Genomic DNA, 20,303 nt, shown 5'->3' with positions numbered 1-20,303 from the left:
AAGTGGGTAGAGAATCCAGAGAAATGCAGGCTTGCATTACTTTGTCTTCTCTACATGGCTCCTGGGGTACCCACAGAACCACAAGATTCCAAGAAATACAGTCATTAAAAAAAAATAAAAAGCACTTGCAGCATTCAAGATCTCCCTCCCTTTACAAGCAAAAGAACCTGATTCTAGCTGATCTAGGCAAAAAAGGCATGTGTTATTCACTTGAATCTTCTGAAGGAATTTGATTCTCTCACAGGAGGCCTGGAAAAGTGAATTTGAGTGCAGCTTGCCAGAAACAAGCCATGACTAATGCAATAAGGATACCACTGCTGCTGTTAAAACTGATAATGTGATGGACTTACTTCCACTGCTACACCAGAAGATTATTCTTGGTGTCAAAGCTACTGTCAGCAGAGAGACCTGCTGAGACCTTAGAGTCCTGGGGTCTCCAGTTTCCATTCAAAATCCAAGGCTGGTGTGTCCGTTTGGAAGAGCTTCACTACAGGTCCTCATGACCTTCTAGCTACAAGGGAGGCTGTGGAACCTGGGAAAAGGTGCTGCCTCCACCACAATTCACAAGGTGAGGAATTCCCCGAACACAGAGCCCAAGATCTGATTCTACTGGGCAGGCAAAGCAGGTGACCAGAGTTTGTCATACATTTGGTTCACAGGCATCATTCTGAAATGGCTGCACAGACAAATCACATGAGATTGCTCTGAAAGCAAATTAAATGACAGCATACCAAGGAAACCAACTGAATCTGAATCCCTGCACATGGGACCCAGGCTTCCATACATTTATTTCTGTCTCTACTGGGAAATCTAACACAGAGAGAGGGTTGAAAACCAACAGCTGAGATGGATTCTAAAGTAGTTCTGGCTCTATTTTTAGGATTCCATTATAAATCCAGTGCTCCTTCCACAACTTTTCGCATTTTACTTCTTAAGAAACTGAGTTTCTCACAACAAAAATGGAACAAAATCAGGAATAATCTGGGGAGAAGGGATAGTTAGCGAGTTTGGGATGGACATGTACACACTGTTATATTTGAAAAGGATAACCAACAAGGACCTACTGTATAGCACAGGGAACTCTGTTCAATGTTATGTGGCAGCTTGGATGGGAGAGGAGTTTGGGGGAGAATGGATACACGTGTACATGTGGCTGAGTCCTTTTGTTGTCCACCTGAAACTTTCACAACAATGTTAGTATGCTGTTAATCAGCTATACCCCAATACGAAATAAAAAGTTAAGGGAAAAAAAAAACAGGAATAATCTTCCTAATTTCTGCCTTTGAGCTGATTCAACCTCCTTAAGAGAAGACATTGAAGATAGAACAGTGGCTTTATATTCTCCCATGGTTGCATACACCCCTGGGTGGCTACCTATGTACCCACAATTGTCTGACATGAGACACATTTTTCTTATCATATAAAGGGAGGAATGAAAGTGAAGGAAGAAAAGTCTTCTGCTTATAAAGGGAAGGCAGCCCGGCAGTCCATTCAACTGATTAACCTATCTCATGTGCCAGGGACTGTGAGAGACACTAGGAATACACAGAGATCTACACGCAGCTCAAACACACAGTTCCTGGCCCTTGTGGTATTTCAAGCTAATGAAGATTTTTATAGATGCTTTGAAGGGAAAGATCTGTTATATTGGAGAATAACAGGTTGGAGGATGCCAAGAAAAGGACTGGATTAGAAGGGGCAGGGTGGGGCAGGGTAAGGGATTGTCCCTCTGATAAAATGACTTTCGGGTATTAGTGAATGTGACCAGATCAGATTTGAAACAGAGCCACTAATTCTCTTCCAAGTTTTTAAGTCAAAAGCAATTTCTTTATCTCTATTTAAAAAGAGGAGATCAGACAACCAGATGGGCATTTGCTCAACTGATTTGCTATTTATACTTTGAAACATATTGAGAAATACTGAATCCATTACAGACAGCAAAACACACCACATTTGGCCAAGGCTCTTGAGGAAATTTCTCAATAAGTGCTGGGGCCCATCTTCTGTGAACTATGTTTGTTTAATAGGACTAGATCTGGGTTCGCCTAGCTGGCCTTCTCAAATTATTTGTGTAACAAGGAACAGAATAAACACATATATTTATCTCTATTTAATTACTTCCTGCCTCCTGAGGGAAAACCTGCCTGACATGTTCATCTTTAAGTTGGTCAAATCCTTCTCCTTCACCATATAGGAGGAAAGATCTCACGCACTCTTTTTTGGATTTTCAAATTGATGCTGCCTATTGTGGAGGTAGCCTCTGACTGAGAGAATGCTGTCCTAACCCAAGCTACCTATATTGATGGCTTTTCTAGACCAAATTAAAATAGTAAGAACAAACCCATCAATACAGCACTGGCTGAAATGTCATTGCTAAAAGACACACCCAGAGTGGAAACTGCTGACTCATTGCCACCCACACCCCTTGGGCCACCGCCCACAAGGATTTCACTGGGGGTACATCACTGTCAGTAGCTCTGGACTCACAGCATGTTGGCAGAGGCTACCTGGGGTTCTAGACTGAAGTCATTGCTAAGAACCAGGTGTAAAACAAAAAATGGTGCCCAGTGTCCAGTCCTACATGAATCAAGTCATTAACCACTCAGTTGCTGACCTACAAAACACCCTGAAAGGAATTCAGAGTGAAAATCAGGATTAGGCACTCTGTGCTCTGGGAGAGCAGGCAAAATGGGCCCCTAGATAGTTAGAAATCTTTTAGGAAAAGATTTTTATGAACCTGGATTCTTCCCTCTTTTCATACTTAGAAAAGCACTAAAATCCCTTACTGAGATATCTGTTCCTTGTGACTAGCAGTAATCTAACTAGTTGTTTCCTCGATTGCATACACGCCTTCTTCAGCATCACATATATGTTAGTCTCTTCCCCCATCTCTTCAGAGGGGTTCCTCAGAATGACCAGAGAAGTTGTCTCCTGGGAGTACAGTCTTCAAATGAAACTGAAGTTCACAAGTCTCATGTTACATGTTTTCATTTCATTCAACACAAGAATCCTAGTTCACATACAAGCTTTTTCACATACTAGCCCTATGACCACAGGAAAACCACTATTTGGGGCCACAGTTTCTTTATCTATAAAATGGGGAAGCAGATGGATGGAACATTAAAGGAGTTAGTTTGAGATTAGTATATTAATAAAACATAACACACTTTAAAAATGTAAGGCAGGATTATTAAATCCTTCTCTTCATTTCTTCCCTGCTTCCCCTCTTTCAGGGGTCTTCCAGGAAAAGGAGACCCCTCCCCACCACCCTTCTGTGTGAAGCTTTTCCATCAGCACAATTTCTCCACCTGATGCTCTATCCCAGGTCTGAATTTTTTTCATCATTTATTTGAGGCCTTGGTTAGCAAAGGCTTTTGTTTTTTTACAAAAGAAGAGAAATCAGGAAATCATAGCAAGCCCTGAGGAAGAGGGGAAACTGAGGAGAGGAAGGAGAGAGGGGGCCTTTGAAATCATAATTAGGGAGGTGGAGGAGTACCAGCAAGATGTCAAGTCTATTGATGGACTCATTTAACAAAATGCTAAACTGATGCACTTTTTTTTAAAAGTCAAAGTAAAAATGTTTGCTTGTTCATTTATTTTAAAATTTACATACAGTAAAGAGCACTTATTTTTTCATACAATTTTAGAAGTCCTGACACATACCACAAATATGCTTAGACTACAGAATGTTCCTATAACAGGAGGGAAGTGGGGAGGGCACTACCTTTAAAAGAATGACATAGTCATAGGACATGACAAAAACTGGGTAGAACCAGCTAGGTCCAAGATGGCAGATGAGTTGACTTCCACTAGACCTTGAGGCTCATTAAACACACACTGTAACACATCAGCAAGCTAAATAACACACCTACCAATGCCATGAGAGTTCTGAGGCTAACTATAAAAGGCCAAAACGTGGGTGGTGACCCAACTCCTGGAAATGTCCACCTTTTCCTTGAAATAGTTTGAATAATCCTCCCCCGCATTAGCCTATGAAATCAAACAGCCTATAAAAATGAACCATGACATATTTCGGGGTCTCTCACCTTCTGAGAAGGCCAATATTGTCTGTGGAGTATATTTCTCTCTAAATAAGTCTACTTCTTACTTATCACTTTGTCTCACAGAATCCTTTCTCCAAAAAGACATCAAGAACTTGAGCTTCATTAAGTCCTGAGACCAGGTATGTGATATCAATTAACAGACTGTGGATTCAAGTCCCAGTCTGGCTCCTGACTGAGTTGGAGTCCCAGCCCAGGGGTTCAAGTCCCAATCTGAGGTGCACGGTTTCAGTCTCATTACCCTCAAAATACTCCCTCTTGTTGTTCATTTATAGTCTAACCCTCCCATCAACTTTTAACCCCTGGCCACCACTGATTTTTGGGGGGGCTCCAAAATCATTGCAGATGGTGACTGCAGCCATGAAATTAAAAGATACTTGCTTCTTGGAAGAAAAGCTGTGACAAACCTAGATAGCATATTAAAAAGCAGAAACATTTCTTTGTCAACAAAGGTCTGTCTAGTCAAGGCTATGGTTTTTCCAGTGGTCATGTGTGGATGTGAGAGTTGGACTGTGAACAAAGCTGAGTGCCAAAGAATTGATGCTGCTTTTGAACTGTGGTGTTGGAGAAGACTCTTGAAAGTCCCTTGAACTGCAAGGAGATCCAACCAGTCCATCCTAAAGGAGACCAGTCCTGGGTGTTCATTGGAAGGACTGATGCTGAGACTGAAACTCCAATACTTTGGCCACCTCATGCAAAGAGTTGATTCATTGGAAAAGACCCTGATGCTGGGAGGGATTGAGGACAGGAGGAGAAGGGGACGACAGAGGATGAGATGCTGGATGGCATCACCGACTTGATGACTTGATGGACATGAGTTTGGGTAAACTCCGGGAGTTGGTGATGGACAGGGAGGCCTGGTGTGCTGCAATTCATGGGGTCGCAAAGAGTCAGACACAACTGAGCGACTGAACTGAACTTGAATTTTATGCTAAGAAAACAGCCTGTTTTTAGCCTATCAAACTTACAAAGTACATCTGTTTTAATTATTATTACTTTTTTTTTTTAAGCAAAAGGCATACTGAGCAAAATTGACTGAATGACTGAACTGAGCTGAACACCACTGATCTGTTCTCTGACTCTACCAGATTTTAAATGCAGAAATGAAAATTTCCCACCTGGATGGTAAATGTAGTTTCCTTCTTTTCTCAGCATTGCATTACCCTTGGTCTGGATTTTGGCTTGTACTCTAGCTCAAAGTAATAAAGTTCAAAGAAGAAGGATTGCCTTCTAAGCATCCCTATCATTGTTTTGGCAAATGCTCTTCTGTCTGCCTGCCAGAGGAAGGTTCTAGGGGTGGTGATACATTGTTTTTGGCAAAAATGAACATGATCTCATAGAAAGGCCATTTTCAGCACAGAATCGCAAACCTGGTATAAAATTAGAATTGCTTCTCAATGAGAAACAGCCTTTGTTAAAGAAAGTACAAATTCTTTCAGGAGAACCCTAGGTTTGATATAACTTTTAATTAAGTTTCTCAAAAGCTGGAGCTCATTTATTCTTCCCTCTGTCTGCCATCTACCTGCAGCGAGACAGCCCCATTTTCACTGAGACCTTGCTTTGAATTCTAATTCCAATTTGAGTTCTTATACATAATTTTGGTTCATTCCATGGGTTTTCTAAAATTATTTGCTTGACTATCAGCAATATTTATCTCTCCTTCTCCCTCCATTTTCTCTATGAAAATCATTCTGGATAAGGCTATTAAGGAGTGTGAGCTATCTCTTCTCAATACTGGATTACAGTTAGTATTTTAAAACCAAATTAAACAAAATGAATTCCCTACACAAATGAAATTTCAACATGCATTCATTTCTTTTCCTGACTGGAGATAAAAAGCTGATAACATGAGACTTAAGAAAATGATTCTAGCAGTAATATTATGAAAAACCCATGAACTTTTCAGTGTTTATCTGACTAGAGAAAGGCTAAATACTGTGAAAAGTTTTAATCAACTTTGGAATTCCAACCAGTGTTTCCTTTGGCATCCAAAAAATTAAAGGCAGACTATGAAACAGAGCAGGCATTTGTGGAACGTAAATATCACTCTGTGATCATTTTTTAGGGGCGTGGGGTGGGGGGGAGTGGTATGATGTTTCAGAGGCAATATAGCCCACACATGTATTCCGAATTCTCCAAAGCAAATTTCCAAAGGAACTAAATTAATACCATATACTTTAACCATCTTTGATCTAGTCTACATTTTGCTGCTGCTAGAACTGTCCCAATTTGAAGTATTTCTTTGGACTAACAGAACAGAGAGGTTTCTTATGTACTTTGTATACACGATGCCTCCTCCGTAAATCATGTGTTTACTGATTGCAAATTTCACTTCACTGCACAAAATGCATTCAGAACTGGCAACTCGGAAATGTAACAGCAGTTGTGTTTATGGGAGGCTGTCTTCTAGCTACTGAAACTGGCTGAAACTCTGTGTATAAAGTCTGATTACAAAACTTCCTGGGAAAAGAGCTAGTTCCTCAGGTTCTGTAGGTAACTACAACTCTTAGAGGCCTATATAAGAAATAATAAAAATAGACTTTGATGCTTTTTGGTTTTAAGCAGCCATCTTGATAAACAGATCTTAATTATTTTCTACTGCCTGAGAGCATATGGGTAATTACTATAATCTCCTTATGTTTTCTAAATAATTAGTGCATTATGATGGTATCATTTATGCTTAAAAATGGAAAATAGCTTGAATTTAGTGAAAGAGGAGCACCAAAGAGTCAGAGAAGGAGGCATACAGAGGGCTAAATTTCTGAGAAGTGGCACCCTGCTTTCCCACCTGAAATCTTAGCCACAACCTGAAATCTTAGCCACATCTCTGAATGACAGGTTTAAAACCCAAGTGATCTTAAGAATTTTATAACCAGAAGTGGAAGATGGGTCAAGCCCAAATGATTTAAGTACTTGCACAAAGTCATACATGCAGTTAGTAAGCAGAGTTGCAAGAAGTAGAACCAGAAGTCACATGCTGCTCTACTTACTAACTCTGGGTGCCAGAGAAGAAAGGGACTTCTTTTCTTTCTTCTCTGGAACCTGCTGAACTTACTGAACCCTGACAGATTTCCAAGAAATACCAACCAAATATCCTCCTCCTAAAACAAAGACAATCTTCCTTATGACTGGAGGGAATTAATAATCACATCTCAGCTCCTTTGTTTTAAAATTTTATAATTACCAGTCTTCTTTTGACCCTGTAAGCTATAAAAACTATAATAGTATCATATAATATATAACATATGTAATAATGCCACAATAGTTACAATAATATATAATACAATGAAAATAGATTTTATTTTCAAGATTTTACTGTGATTATCTGGCATTCATTGAGCATTTTAAAAAATATTTTCTTGAAGTATCCTTGATTTTAATTGAACATTTAATATGTTCTAGGTGTTTTGCTTTATACCATTAAAAAAAAAATTTAACTCTCACAATAAATTGACCTAGTAGGCACTTGTGCTAATTATTATTGCCTGTTTGCTGTCAGATTTACTTCTGGTTTTTCCCCTGCTCTGTGCAATACTGAAAGGGGCTGAGTCCTGCAGGTTACATCACCTAAGCTTTCCTACCAACTGGTTTTCAGTTAGTTTTAGTAAAGAAGTAAAGTGATAAAGATGAGAAAGTAGAAAAAGGAGAGATGCTGGGCATTTCTGCCCATTTGTTTCATCTTCAGGCAGCATCTTCAAGAGCACCTGTGTCCCCTCCATTGTTCTGGCTTTTACTACACAGGCTGGGCTTCAGGGCTTTGGTAACATGCATTCTCCCTTCATCCCTCCAACCCTACAGGTGGTAGGAGCTCCTGGTGGGGTATCTCAGCATCTCAGTTGACCATTTCAGCTCTCCTAGTACCTTTACAATTAGCTCCCAATATTGAAAATTTCCTCTTTCCTGCTGGCTCAGATGGTAATGAATCTACCTGCAATGCAGGAGATGGGGGTTTGATCCCTGGGTTGGGAAGATCCCCTGGAGAAGGTAATGGCAACCCACTCCAGTGTTCTTGCCTAAAGAATCCCATGGACAGAGGAACCTGGTGGGCTACAGTCAATGGGGTCGCAAAAAAGTTGCAACTTTCACTTCACTTCACTTCACTTCACTGGACCTCTTGACGTGGATTCTGTTATTTGGACTCGAATCTCATGATTGTCTTCATCCTATAACTGAAGGCCATGAAGGTTGGAGAAGCCTGTCTCACACCAGAGGTTGTACCACGTGTTAGACACTGTGCCAAGCACTTTTATACAGTATATCTCATTTTCACAAAATACAATGAGGTAGATATTATTTCTATTTTACAGACAAGAAAATAAGGCTCAGAGAACATAAATAATCTAACGAACATCTTACTATTTATAAGCAGACCTGAAGCTATGCTTGTAACAGAGCAGGATCCTACAAGGTCTGACCAGGGCAGACCCCTCCCCCATATCCTCTGTCTTAGCTCCTCTCTAAAATACCAAGATAATAGTATCTCATGCATAGTTACTGAGTTTTTCAGATGCTAAAAACCGAAAGGAAGAAATCAACTACTTGATGATCATAAACATATAGCCCCCAGATCTACTGGCACTCACCTAGAGACTGATAATGCTAACCCTATGACACCACCTTGTTACCTCATCAATCAGAGAACTGTGCACAAGCTGGTCACGTACCCTGTGGACCCCACCCCCACCCCCCCCCGCCCCGCCACACACACACACACCTGGCCTTTGAAAAGGCTTTGCAGAAACACTTCAAGGAATCTGGGGTTTGGGGAGCCTGAGGCACGAGTTTCCTCACCTGGCTTTGCTCCAAACTCTGATGTTTCAGTTTATTTGACCTCACTGTGCATCGGGCACATGCACTTACATTTGATAACATACTAAGATCAGCCTCTAGATCATGGTGAGCATACAGCCAATTAATTAAGATACGCCTGAAGATGGTACTACTTTTTCCAGAGTCTGATTGATCAAACTCTTCAGTAAGTTCACGCTGCAGGCTGGAAAGGGAGGTCTTTGCCGCATTAGCCAAATCAGCCAGTTTACCAAAAGGCTGTCCATATCACAGGTCTAAAAGCAGCTATGTGCTGCTAATTGTTTCACAATCCACCCTCCAGGAGAAAAAGTATTGATTCCTTTTGTTTGCCAATTTTCATAGTGTAAATATTCCCAATACGGCTGATTTTAAGCAACAAATGTGATATCAATCAGCTCTTGAGATTCCTGAAACTCCAACAATAAACTCCACTACTCCAATGGCTAAAGGAATAAAAGGTACATGGCTAGTTTTTGTTGACTTCATTCTATTAAGCACATGTATTTTCAGATTAAGTCAGGAACTAAAAGGATAAATTGATGAATTTCTATTCTTCAAAAGACATCATCAAAAAATGAACAGCACACCACAGACTGGGAGAAGATAGTTCATGTATACACATACATTTATAAACATATGATAAGATGTCTAGAATATAAAAACAAATATTGCATAAATCAATAAGAAAAGGGGCAAATAACACAGTTTTAAAAAATGAACAAAAGACTTTAACAGGCTCTTCATTAAAGACTATATCCAACTCTTATGGTTCACAAGTATTTGAAAACACTCAGAATCATTACTCTGAGGGAAATGCAAATTCAACCACTATGCAATATTGCTATGATATATTCCCAGAGGGTCAAAGCAATAGTGATGGGTAATACCAGGATGTGGAGATGAGAATACCAGGATGAGGATGTGGAGAAACTAATATCCTCATACTTTGGCAGTGATTGTGGACATTTGCAAAACCTTGTTGCAATGCCTCCTACAAATAAACACGTGCTTACCCTATGACATTTTAGTCATGGTAACAAAAAAACATGCCTATCTCCATCAAAGACATGTACAAGAATGTTTCTATCAGCTCTATTCATAATAGCCCAAGCCAGAATAGCCTATATATCTATTAAGAGAAAAAAGGTTTAAAAGTTATGAAATAGTTATACACTATAATGTCTAGCATTAAAAAAAGAATGACCCACCTCCCAGAATATTGGAAATAAAAGCAAAAATAAACAAATGGGACCTAATTAAACTTAAAAGCTTCTGCACATCAAAGGAAACTATTAGCAAGGTGAAAAGACAGCCTTCAGAATGGGAGAAAATAATAGCAAATGAAGCAACCGACAAACAACTAATCTCAAAAATATACAAGCAACTCCTACAGCTCAACTCCAGAAAAATAAATGACCCAATCAAAAAATGGGCCAAAGATCTAAATAGACATTTCTCCAAAGAAGACATACAGATGGCTAACAAACACATGAAAAGATGCTCAACATCACTCATTATCAGAGAAATGCAAATCAAAACCACTGTGAGGTACCATTTCACACCAGTCAGAATGGCTGCGATCCAAAAGTCTACAAATAATAAATGCTGGAGAGGGTGTGGAGAAAAGGGAACCCTCTTACACTGTTGGTGGGAATGCAAACTAGTACAGCCACTATGGAGAACAGTGTGGAGATTCCTTAAAAAACTGGAAATAGAACTGCCTTATGATCCAGCAATCCCACTGCTGGGCATACACACTGAGGAAACCAGAAGGGAAAGAGACACGTGTACCCCAATGTTCATCGCAGCACTGTTTATAATAGCCAGGACATGGAAGCAACCTAGATGTCCATCAGCAGATGAATGGATAAGAAAGCAGTGGTACATATACACAATGGAGTATTACTCAGCCATTAAAAAGAATACATTTGAATCAGTTCTAATGAGGTGGATGAAACTGGAGCCTATTATACAGAGTGAAGTAAGCCAGAAGGAAAAACACCAATACAGTATACTAACGCATATATATGGAATTTAGAAAGATGGTAACGATAACCCTGTATACGAGATAGCAAAAGAGACACTGATGTATAGAACAGTCTTATGGACTCTGTGGGAGAGGGAGAGGGTGGGAAGATTTGGGAGAATGGCATTGAAACATGTGAAATATCATGTATGAAACGAGATGCCAGTCCAGGTTCAATGCACGATGCTGGATGCTTGGGGCTGGTGCACTGGGACGACCCAGAGGGATGGTATGGGGAGGGAGGAGGGAGGAGGGTTCAGGATGGGGAACACATGTATACCTGTGGTGGATTCATTTTGATATTTGGCAAAACTAATACAATTATGTAAGGTTTAAAAATAAAATAAAATTAATTAAAAAAAAAAAAAAAGAATGAATAGCTGAAGCCCCATCCCTACAAAAATATGGGTGAATTTTAAAAATATGATGATGGGCCAAAGATGCCAGACATAAAAGAATACATTCTGTGTGGAGCTTTCAAATGAAGTTCAAGAACAGAAAAAACTAATCTATGGGGATAAAAGTCAGAATGGTGGTTATCTAGAGTAGGGGGATAGGCAGTATTATTGATTATAGGCAGTAGTTAGAGACCTGGGTTCGATCCCTGCGTTGGGAAGATCCTCTGGAGAATGGAAAGGCTACCTATTCCAGTATTCTGGCCTGGAGAATTCCATGGACTATACAGTCCATGGGCTTGCAAAGAGTTGGACATGACTGAGCAACTTTCACTTTCAATCTTCTAGGATGTATACATCCATAAGATTTCTTCAACCTGTACACTTGAGATTTAAGTATTTCATTGCATGTAAATTATAACTTTGATTTTTTAATGAAAGTAATTTTGGGACCCCTTGGGCAAGTGCATCTTTTTAGTCTTCGAATCATTCACAGCCAAGGTCCCAGGTGGAGGGATGTTTTAGCTGAGAATATTCTTGAGCACGTGCCCCTGCATCAAATGCCAGAGAAGTTTGCTTACCACGACTGCTCTCTTTATAAAAATTTCTCTTACATGAACCCTTAACCTTCACTAGATCCCTAATTCAACATGAGACCTAAAGCTTAGGGTCACTGAGTCAGTAACTGAGATGATCTGTATTACAGACTCAGGGAAAGCATGTTGGATGAGTTGTATTATTTTATGTTTTTCTTTCTTTCTTTTTTTGTCAATTATCTAGTTCCTGATAATTTACCAGGTTCTAAATACTTACCAACCTCTGTCTTTGCAAGGAGATCTAGACTTTTTCAGGTAACTTTTAAAATTGTTGGTTTATTAAATAGGAACTAAGTTATTAGACTATTTCTTCTTTGTCTTATCTGATTATCACCCTTGAACATTTTGTACAAGCTTTATGTCTCTAGAACATCACTCTTTACTCATCCACAGATTTTAACATTATTTGTCTGCACAAAAAACCCTCTTCCTATTAAGTAATAATTCCCCAAATATTTCTTCTGCATTATTTTGTTTGGTTTGTTTCATCTCTAGGTATTGTGGAACTTTTTTTTTTTTTTTCTGTTATAATTTAATTAAAACAAGACCATGTTAACAAAGTGTGGTTGAAACAACTGTGCCATTAAAAACAAGACATATGACATATCATCGCTTGTGTGAGCTTCAGCAATTTACATTAATAAAATATGGCCAATTGTTACCTAGTCCAGTTCGGTCAATAACTGGGACTATGCCAAAGCCTTTGACTGTGTGGATCACTATAAACTGTGGAAAATTCTGAAAGAGATGGGAATACCAGACCACCTGACCTGCCTCTTGAGAAATCTGTATGCAGGTCAGGAGGCAACAGTTAGAACTGGACATGGAACAACAGACTGGTTCCAAATAGGAAAAGGAGTACGTCAAGACTGTATATTGTCACCCTGCTTATTTAACTTATATGCAGAGTACATCATGTGAAATGCTGGACTGGAAGAAGCACAAGCTGGAATCAAGATTGCTGGGAGAAATATCAATAACCTCAGATATGCAGATGACACCACCCTTATGGCAGAAAGTGAAGAGGAACTCAAAAGCCTCTTGATGAAAGTGAAAGTGGAGAGTGAAAAAGTTGGCTTAAAGCTCAACATTCAGAAAACGAAGATCATGACATCTGGTCCCATCACTTCATGGGAAATAGATGGGGAAACAGTGGAAACAGTGTCAGACTTTATTTGGGGGGGCTCCAAAATCACTGCAGATGGTGATTGCAGCCATGAAATTAAAAGACGATTACTCCTTGGAAGGAAAGTTATGACCAACCTAGACAGCATATTCAAAAGCAGAGACATTACTTTGCCAACAAAGGTCCATCTAGTCAAGGCTATGGTTTTTCCTGTGGTCATGTATGGATGTGAGAGTTGGACTGTGAAGAAGGCTGAGCACTGAAGAATTGATGCTTTTGAACTGTGGTGTTGGAGAAGACACTTGAGAGTCCCTTGGACTGCAAGGAGATCCAACCAGTCCATTTTGAAGGAGATCAGCCCTGGGATTTCTTTGGAAGGAATGATGCTAAAGCTGAAACTCCAGTACTTTGGCCACCTCATGTGAAGAGTTGACTCATTGGAAAAGACTCTGATGCTGGGAGGGATTGAGGGCAGGAGGAGAAGGGGATGACAGAGGATGAGATGGCTGGATGGCATCACTGACTTGATGGACCTGAGTCTGAGTGAACTCCGGGAGTTGGTGATGGACAGGGAGGCCTGGCGTGCTGCGATTCACGGGGTCGCAAAGAGTCGGACACGACTGAGCGACTGAACTGAACTAAAGTTGCTTTTTTCAGAAAGTCGAGTATCTGAGAAGATGGCAGCCTAGGGTCCTAGAGTGTCATCTTACGTGGGTCTGGGTGCTAGTTTCTTTTATAGAGCAAAGAGGAGGTGAGGAAGTAAAGAAAAGCCTGGGGGAGGGGATGTGTTAATTTCTTCTTTCCTGTAGCCTTTCACAGACAGGCAAGGTCAGAAAGTCTCCCTGTGAGCTGAACAAAGGGACTTTAACATTCAGGTAGAGGAGCAGGGTTCCCCAAGGTCATCATGTAGGCTTATAGCTATAGACAGCATCTTTTTTTTTTTTTGTATTCATAGATAAGATTTATTCCAATGCTTACATAAAAATGAGTTGATGTCGAACAGGAAAAGGTTTTTACAAAGGGTTAAAATTTATCAAACAACAGAACTTGGTCCTTCCCTTTAGTTTGAATTCAGTTGGCTGACGCATCGTTATTAGTACCCGCCCTCACTAATCATTTTCATCACACACAGTATCTAAACGTCTTCGGGTGGCACTTCCTATTTCCCTGGAAGTCTCTTAAACTGCTTTCAGTTACAAGAGAAGGGCAAGGATTTTATCGGCTCATACTCTACTCCACTGGAGGCAAAGATACATCCCTCAATTCTCTTGTTTAAGTTGTGGTTGTTGGCAAAGTGTCCAAATGAAGAATTTAATGCTAACACACAAAGAACACAGTATAATCTATGTATAACAGTACCTTTGCTTCAATTTTTTTTCATTAAGAATTATTTTTATTATCTCTCCACAAGGAAGTTATAAAAATACCTGTAAAATCATTGAAAAGGCTCTTTAAAATCCTGGAATGAAAAATTCTGAAGTATAAATTATGATGCATTGTCTATGATTTGCAAATAAAGAATAAAATAAATTCTACAAGTTGGAATTTCTGAATGATTTTTGGCAGGAATTTACCAGAAGGAGCCAGAATATCAAACCTTAACAATTTTCTATTTTCATCCCAACTGAGTTTTTGAAAAGCTGTATAATCTGATGACAGGTACAGTCCACAGACAAACTTGCTTCTGCCATTAATGATGAAGTCAATCTGAAGGACAGAGATTTGTAAGCTGGATGCACCAGGCTGTTCCATGCAATTGACTGGTCTTATTTTTTTCCATCATGTTTTAAATAAAAGTAAATATATATATATATGGTAAAAAATTTAAATGGTACAAGAAGATGTAAAATACCCAGTAAATATCCTTTTTGCCCATAACCTAGAAAATCTGATGTCTTCCAAATCATCAGTCACATGAATAACTTGCAAAGTGAAGTCAACCTTAGAGTCTCTTCATCTGAAAATTATTCTCAGGATTTCTGGAATGTTGATTCTCTCATATATTACCTCTGTTACAGCGGAAAGCCATGCAGTCTTCTTCTGAAAAACAACTAACTACGCAACTCGCACGCTCTGCTTCGAGAGAGCAAGTCCAGGCAACACCTTGTATTCCGTGGATCTGGTCCTGGCTACAGGCAGACGCTCTGGTATCAACCAGAGACTCGGGCGGGTGGCCAGAGCTCAGCCAAGCCTTCCTGAATGCCTCGGATCCTCTGGGCCAGCTGCACATCCTTCGGGAAGAGCGTGACGCGGCCGGCCTGTAAGGAGAGGAGATAGGCATCCTCGAAGAGATGAACTAGAAACGCTTCTGCCGCCTCTTGTAGGGCCAACAGGGCCTGGGCTTGCCAACTGAAGTCCACACAACGAGTGAATTGAACACATATTTCTCTTGCCAGGCGGCAGAAGGGGGTCTTTCTTAACAGCAGGTGTGTGGTCTTCTGAAGAGTTCAGATCTCTGTCTCTGGCGAGCAAGTGGACAGGAGGATGTGCCTAAGGACAGGGGGGCTGGCGGGCAGTGGGACCCGGGCTCACGGGGTGCCTCCTTGGTGTTTTGGGCTTTCGTCTCCGGCGGCGCAGGCCCATGGTGGGTGCGCAGGGCTGCGGCCCCACAGCTCCTTCTAGATCTTCTGGGTACCGGGGCAGAGGCTGGGAGGGCCGGGGGTCCCCGGCCGCGTGCCCTGGCTGGGTGCTGTTCGAATTGCCCGCACCGTAGACAGCATCTTTTTACTGATTATAGCAACAAAAGTAACAAAAAGTGAAAGTCCTCAGTGTCCGACTCTTTGCGACCCCATGGACTATGCAGTCCATGGAATTCTCCAGGCCAAAATACTGGAGTGTGTACCCGTTCCTTCTCCTGGAGATCTTCCCAACCCAGGGATCGAACCCAGGTCTCCCATATTGCAGGTAGATTCTTAACCAGCTGAGCAACAGGTAATGGAAAGCAAAGGTTAAAGTAAAAGTAACAGATCTAACAGGGAGTCAGATTTTGTGCTTACCTGTTTCACAATGACATCTTATATAAAGTCAAGGGCTGCCTATCCAGAGACTATCTTTAGGTTATCAATTATTGACAGTCTTTTGATACAGTGGCTGTACTAGCTATGAATCTACTTTTAATTTCACGAGCCCACAATAATTTTTTTTTTAAGATGAAGACTAATCAGGACTTCAAGGAATATTAAAGTTCATCTAGTTCATCTTCTTTCTCCACATTTACATATAACACAGAAAGTAGGGGAGGAAGCTTACATCATTTATCCAGTGTTGTTTAGTTAGTAAGGGGTTAAGCTTGTATAGCACTGAGTCTCTTGCTTTTTGGCTTGTTTCTATACTCATGAGAAATTTAGCCAACTGTCCTGCTGAAACTAAGATTCCTGATACCCATTATTTTTGCCTGAAAATGCCAATCAAATAGAACTCTAAATTTTTGTGTACTATGATTTCCTGATTTCAAACCTCCATTCAAGGCCACTATTGGCAACTTACTTGCTAAACTTCAAAGAAACAAACACATCAAGTGAGCCAATCAATCTGTATAAAATACCTTCTTCCTCCTTTCTTGCCAAGAGAAAACAAAATGGAACTCTTCTATTTGATTATGATAATTTAACAATATTACCATTGTCATATACATATATGCTAGGCTATGTAGCATATTACTAAGGATAGGATAAGAAGCCAGTCCAATAATAACAGTGTTCAGAAGACTATATATCAGGGTGAATGGAGAACCAAAGAATTCTATGTACAATAAAAATGGATCAATTTAGGATTTTGCTAATGTTTATTCTTCTCTTTTGTTCCTTTTTCTGTTTTTTGGTATAGAAAATACAGACTGATAAGAATAAACAAGGGAAACCCTTTGCTTTTTGACCTAGCACAGAGAGTATTATATTAAGAGATAACTGGAACAATACAGAATTACTCCACTTTTTCTTTGTTCTAACTGTCTCTAACATGGAACATAATCTTCATGTTGGAAAGGTACAAAAACAGTGAGAAGTAATATGATGTAATTTTTAAAAAATGATACATGGAGTTCAACAACATAAATTTGGATCCAGACTCTTCTTTCATGAATTATATGATCTCATACAACTTATTTGCTCTGAGTCTTGCTTGATGATATCAATAGTTCCATCCCCAGAGGGTTAGGAGTATTAAGTAAGATAATGCATGGAAGGCACTTTGACACAGTAACAGTCCAAGGAGTGGTAGGTAATAGGGGACAGAAGCCCAAAGTAGGTTAAAAAATATCTAAGAATTCTAAACTTAACAATCTTTCAAGGCCTTGAAGAATCAGATCCCGATGTACTGAAATAATTTCTAACAGCAATAATGATGCTATTGCCACCGATCTTTGAGACGTCATAGCAAATGACAGATGTGCTAAACTGCTTGCCCACATTTTCAAAAAAGAGGGGAAAAGAGGGTTCTCAAAACTTAGTAATTCCAATCAGCAACTAGATGTTTTAATCTCCACCACATTCCAGATGAGTTACAGATTATGAAATGGATATTCTAAATGCAATTTTAAAAGGAAGTTGTGATTGCTAAAACCAGCATTTAGTCAAGTGCAAGTCATGTTGAAAGCAACAAGGTTTCCTCTTTCTTTCTTGGAGGGGCTAAATGCCTAATCAGAGAAATGCCACAATGTATCTGCATTTCAACACAGTATGTAAGAAAGGTTTCAGAAACCTTTAATATACACTTATTAATATCCAGAGGGAGCTATTAAAATACAGTACTTTCTAGATTATTTGTCATAGTGCGTCCCCCGCCCCCCGCCCCTTCCCCGCCATCTGTAGAGCAGCTGAAAGAAATTAGGTTATGCATAACATTGTAGAGAAACACAAGTCTAGTCTATCAAAGCCTGGACAGTAATACTTGCACTGGTCAGGTAGTCTTTGAGATACTGTTTATCTCCAAACATCATTTTTTAAAGAAACTCTGATAAACTAGAGTATGTCCAAAGAGGAGACCAGTGTAATGCATTATATAAAGCTATATATTTTTTAAAATGCAATATATTATAAAGAAAATAATTAGGACGTGTTATGGACTCAATAACACTTATTAAAGCTCAACATTCAGAAAACTAAGATGATGGCATCTGGTCCCATCACTTCATGGCAAATAGATGGGGAAACAGTGGAAATAGTGTCAGACTTTATTTGGGGGGGCTCCAAAATCACTGCAGATGGTGATTGCAGCCATGAAATCAAAAGACGCTTACTCCTTGGAAGGAAAGTTATGACCAACCTAGATAGCATATTCAAAAGCAGAGACATTACTTTGCCAACAAAGGTCCGTCTAGTCAAGGCTATGGTTTTTCCAGTGGTTAGGTATGGATGTGAGAGTTGGACTGTGAAGAAGGCTGAGCACTGATGAATTGATGCTTTTTGAACTGTGGTGTTGGAGAAGACTCTTGAGAGTCCCTTGGACTGCAAGGAGATCCAACCAGTCCATTCTGAAGGAGATCAGCCCTGGGATTTCTTTGGAAGGAATGATGCTAAAGCTGAAACTCCAGTACTTTGGCCACCTCATGCGAAGAGTTGACTCATTGGAAAAGACTTTGATGCTGGGAGGGATTGAGGGCAGGAGGAGAAGGGGACGACAGAGGATGAGATGGCTAGATAGCATCACCGACTCCATGGACGTGAGTTTGAGTGAACTCCCAGAGTTGGTGATGGACAGGGAAGCCTGGCGTGCTGCGATTCATGGGGTCACAAAGAGTTGGACATGAGTGAGAGACTGAACTGAACTGATGGATTCAATATTTGTGTACCTTCCCCACCCAAACCATACACTGAAATCTTAATTCTTAAAATGATTGTACTTGGATGTGGGGGGTTCTTTGGAAGGTGTTAGGTCATGAGGGTAGAACCCTCACAAATGGGATTCATACTCTTAGAGAAATTTCAGACAGCTTGCTTATTCCTTCTTATGGGTAAAGATGTAACAAGAAGATGGCTGTCTAAGAACTAGGAAATGAGTCCTCACCTTACATGTATCTGCTAGGTCTTGATCTTGGACTTTCCAGTCCCTATTTCATGAGAAATAGGGGCTTCCTTGGCAGTCTAGTGGTTATGAATCTGCCTTGCAATGCAGGGGACATAGGTTTGATCCCTGGTTGGGGAACTAAGATTCCATGTGCTGTAGGGCAACTAAGCCCTCAAACCACAACCCCTGAGCCCAAGAGCTACAACAGAGAGAAGACTATGAGCTGCAACGAAAGATCCCAGGTGCCAACTACGACTCAACATAGCCAAAAATAAATATTTTAAAAATGAATTATGAGAAATAAATGCTGTTGTTTAAGTCACTCATTCTGTAGTATTTTTGTTAGAGCAGTCCAAATGGACTAAGAATTACTATGGAAGAGACACCTTTGGGAGTAGGGCTATTCCATAAGTCAATTTCAAAATTTTTAATGGGTTAGTTATACGGACAAGGAATTAGAATCATTCTGTTTAAATAACCAGAGATAATAGTGTTATGTAGAAATTATAGGGAGGTAATATGTGCAGATTTTGGCTGAATATAAAGACTTTTAAGAGCATTGGTCTTGGGATTTGACAGACGAGTTACATGCCTAGCCTACAACACCCTAGATACACTGAGTAAAGGACCCAACCCCTCAGAATCTGTTTTCTTATCTGCCATGTAGGAACATTCACAGAAGGACTACAAAGTAAAAATCTTATACTGAATTTGAAAAGTTCAGGCACATTAGCAGTCAATAAATGGAACTCTGATTGTGTTAATAACAGTTAGTGTCGTCCAACAAGAAAAAGGTTGAAGAACCTGATTATGGAAAGCATCTTCAGAGTGAAAATGATCAAGCACATTTTTAATCATTTAAAATAACTGAAAGCCTACTGTGAGCAGCACATGTCAGACAGAGTAGTTGTGACACAGTTTCTATCTCTCTGAACTAGCAATCACATGGGGAGCAGCCAGGGAAACGAGGCAAATACATTAATAAACCATGACACAAAGACAAATGCTATCAAAGTTACAAGAGGCTCAGAAATTAAGTACATGAGTGCTAATCCTTTGGAGGGAAATATGGAAGGCTTCATGAAAGTGGTAGCTTCAGGAGAATGGGAAAAATTTTCGTGGGTGGGGCAGCAGAAGCAGCAGCACTTTATATACAGGGAGGATCTATTATGAAGAGAGGTCCAGGCAGGCAAACACAGGGACATATTCAGATAAGCAGCAGAGTTTGCAGGGATCCAATGCAAGTCTCAATAAAACTGAAACATAAATCTACATGATTTGGAGGTG

General features: G+C 40.0%; 1 protein-coding gene and 1 pseudogene across 1 annotated transcript in view; one reads left to right on the top strand and one right to left on the bottom strand.

The window, feature by feature from the left end:
- The window catches only part of HNMT (histamine N-methyltransferase), a 93,837-nt gene that overhangs the window by 30,050 nt on the left and 43,484 nt on the right, over window positions 1-20,303 (top strand). The window lies entirely within an intron of this gene.
- On the bottom strand, window positions 13,926-19,651 carry LOC139176412 (histone H3-like centromeric protein A pseudogene; annotated as a pseudogene).

This window comes from Bos indicus, chromosome 2 (genome assembly GCF_029378745.1).
Source record: "Bos indicus isolate NIAB-ARS_2022 breed Sahiwal x Tharparkar chromosome 2, NIAB-ARS_B.indTharparkar_mat_pri_1.0, whole genome shotgun sequence".
Taxonomy (NCBI): domain Eukaryota; kingdom Metazoa; phylum Chordata; class Mammalia; order Artiodactyla; family Bovidae; genus Bos; species Bos indicus.
The sequence above is the reverse complement of the archived record's forward strand: the minus strand, read 5'-3'. Positions and strand labels throughout refer to the sequence as shown.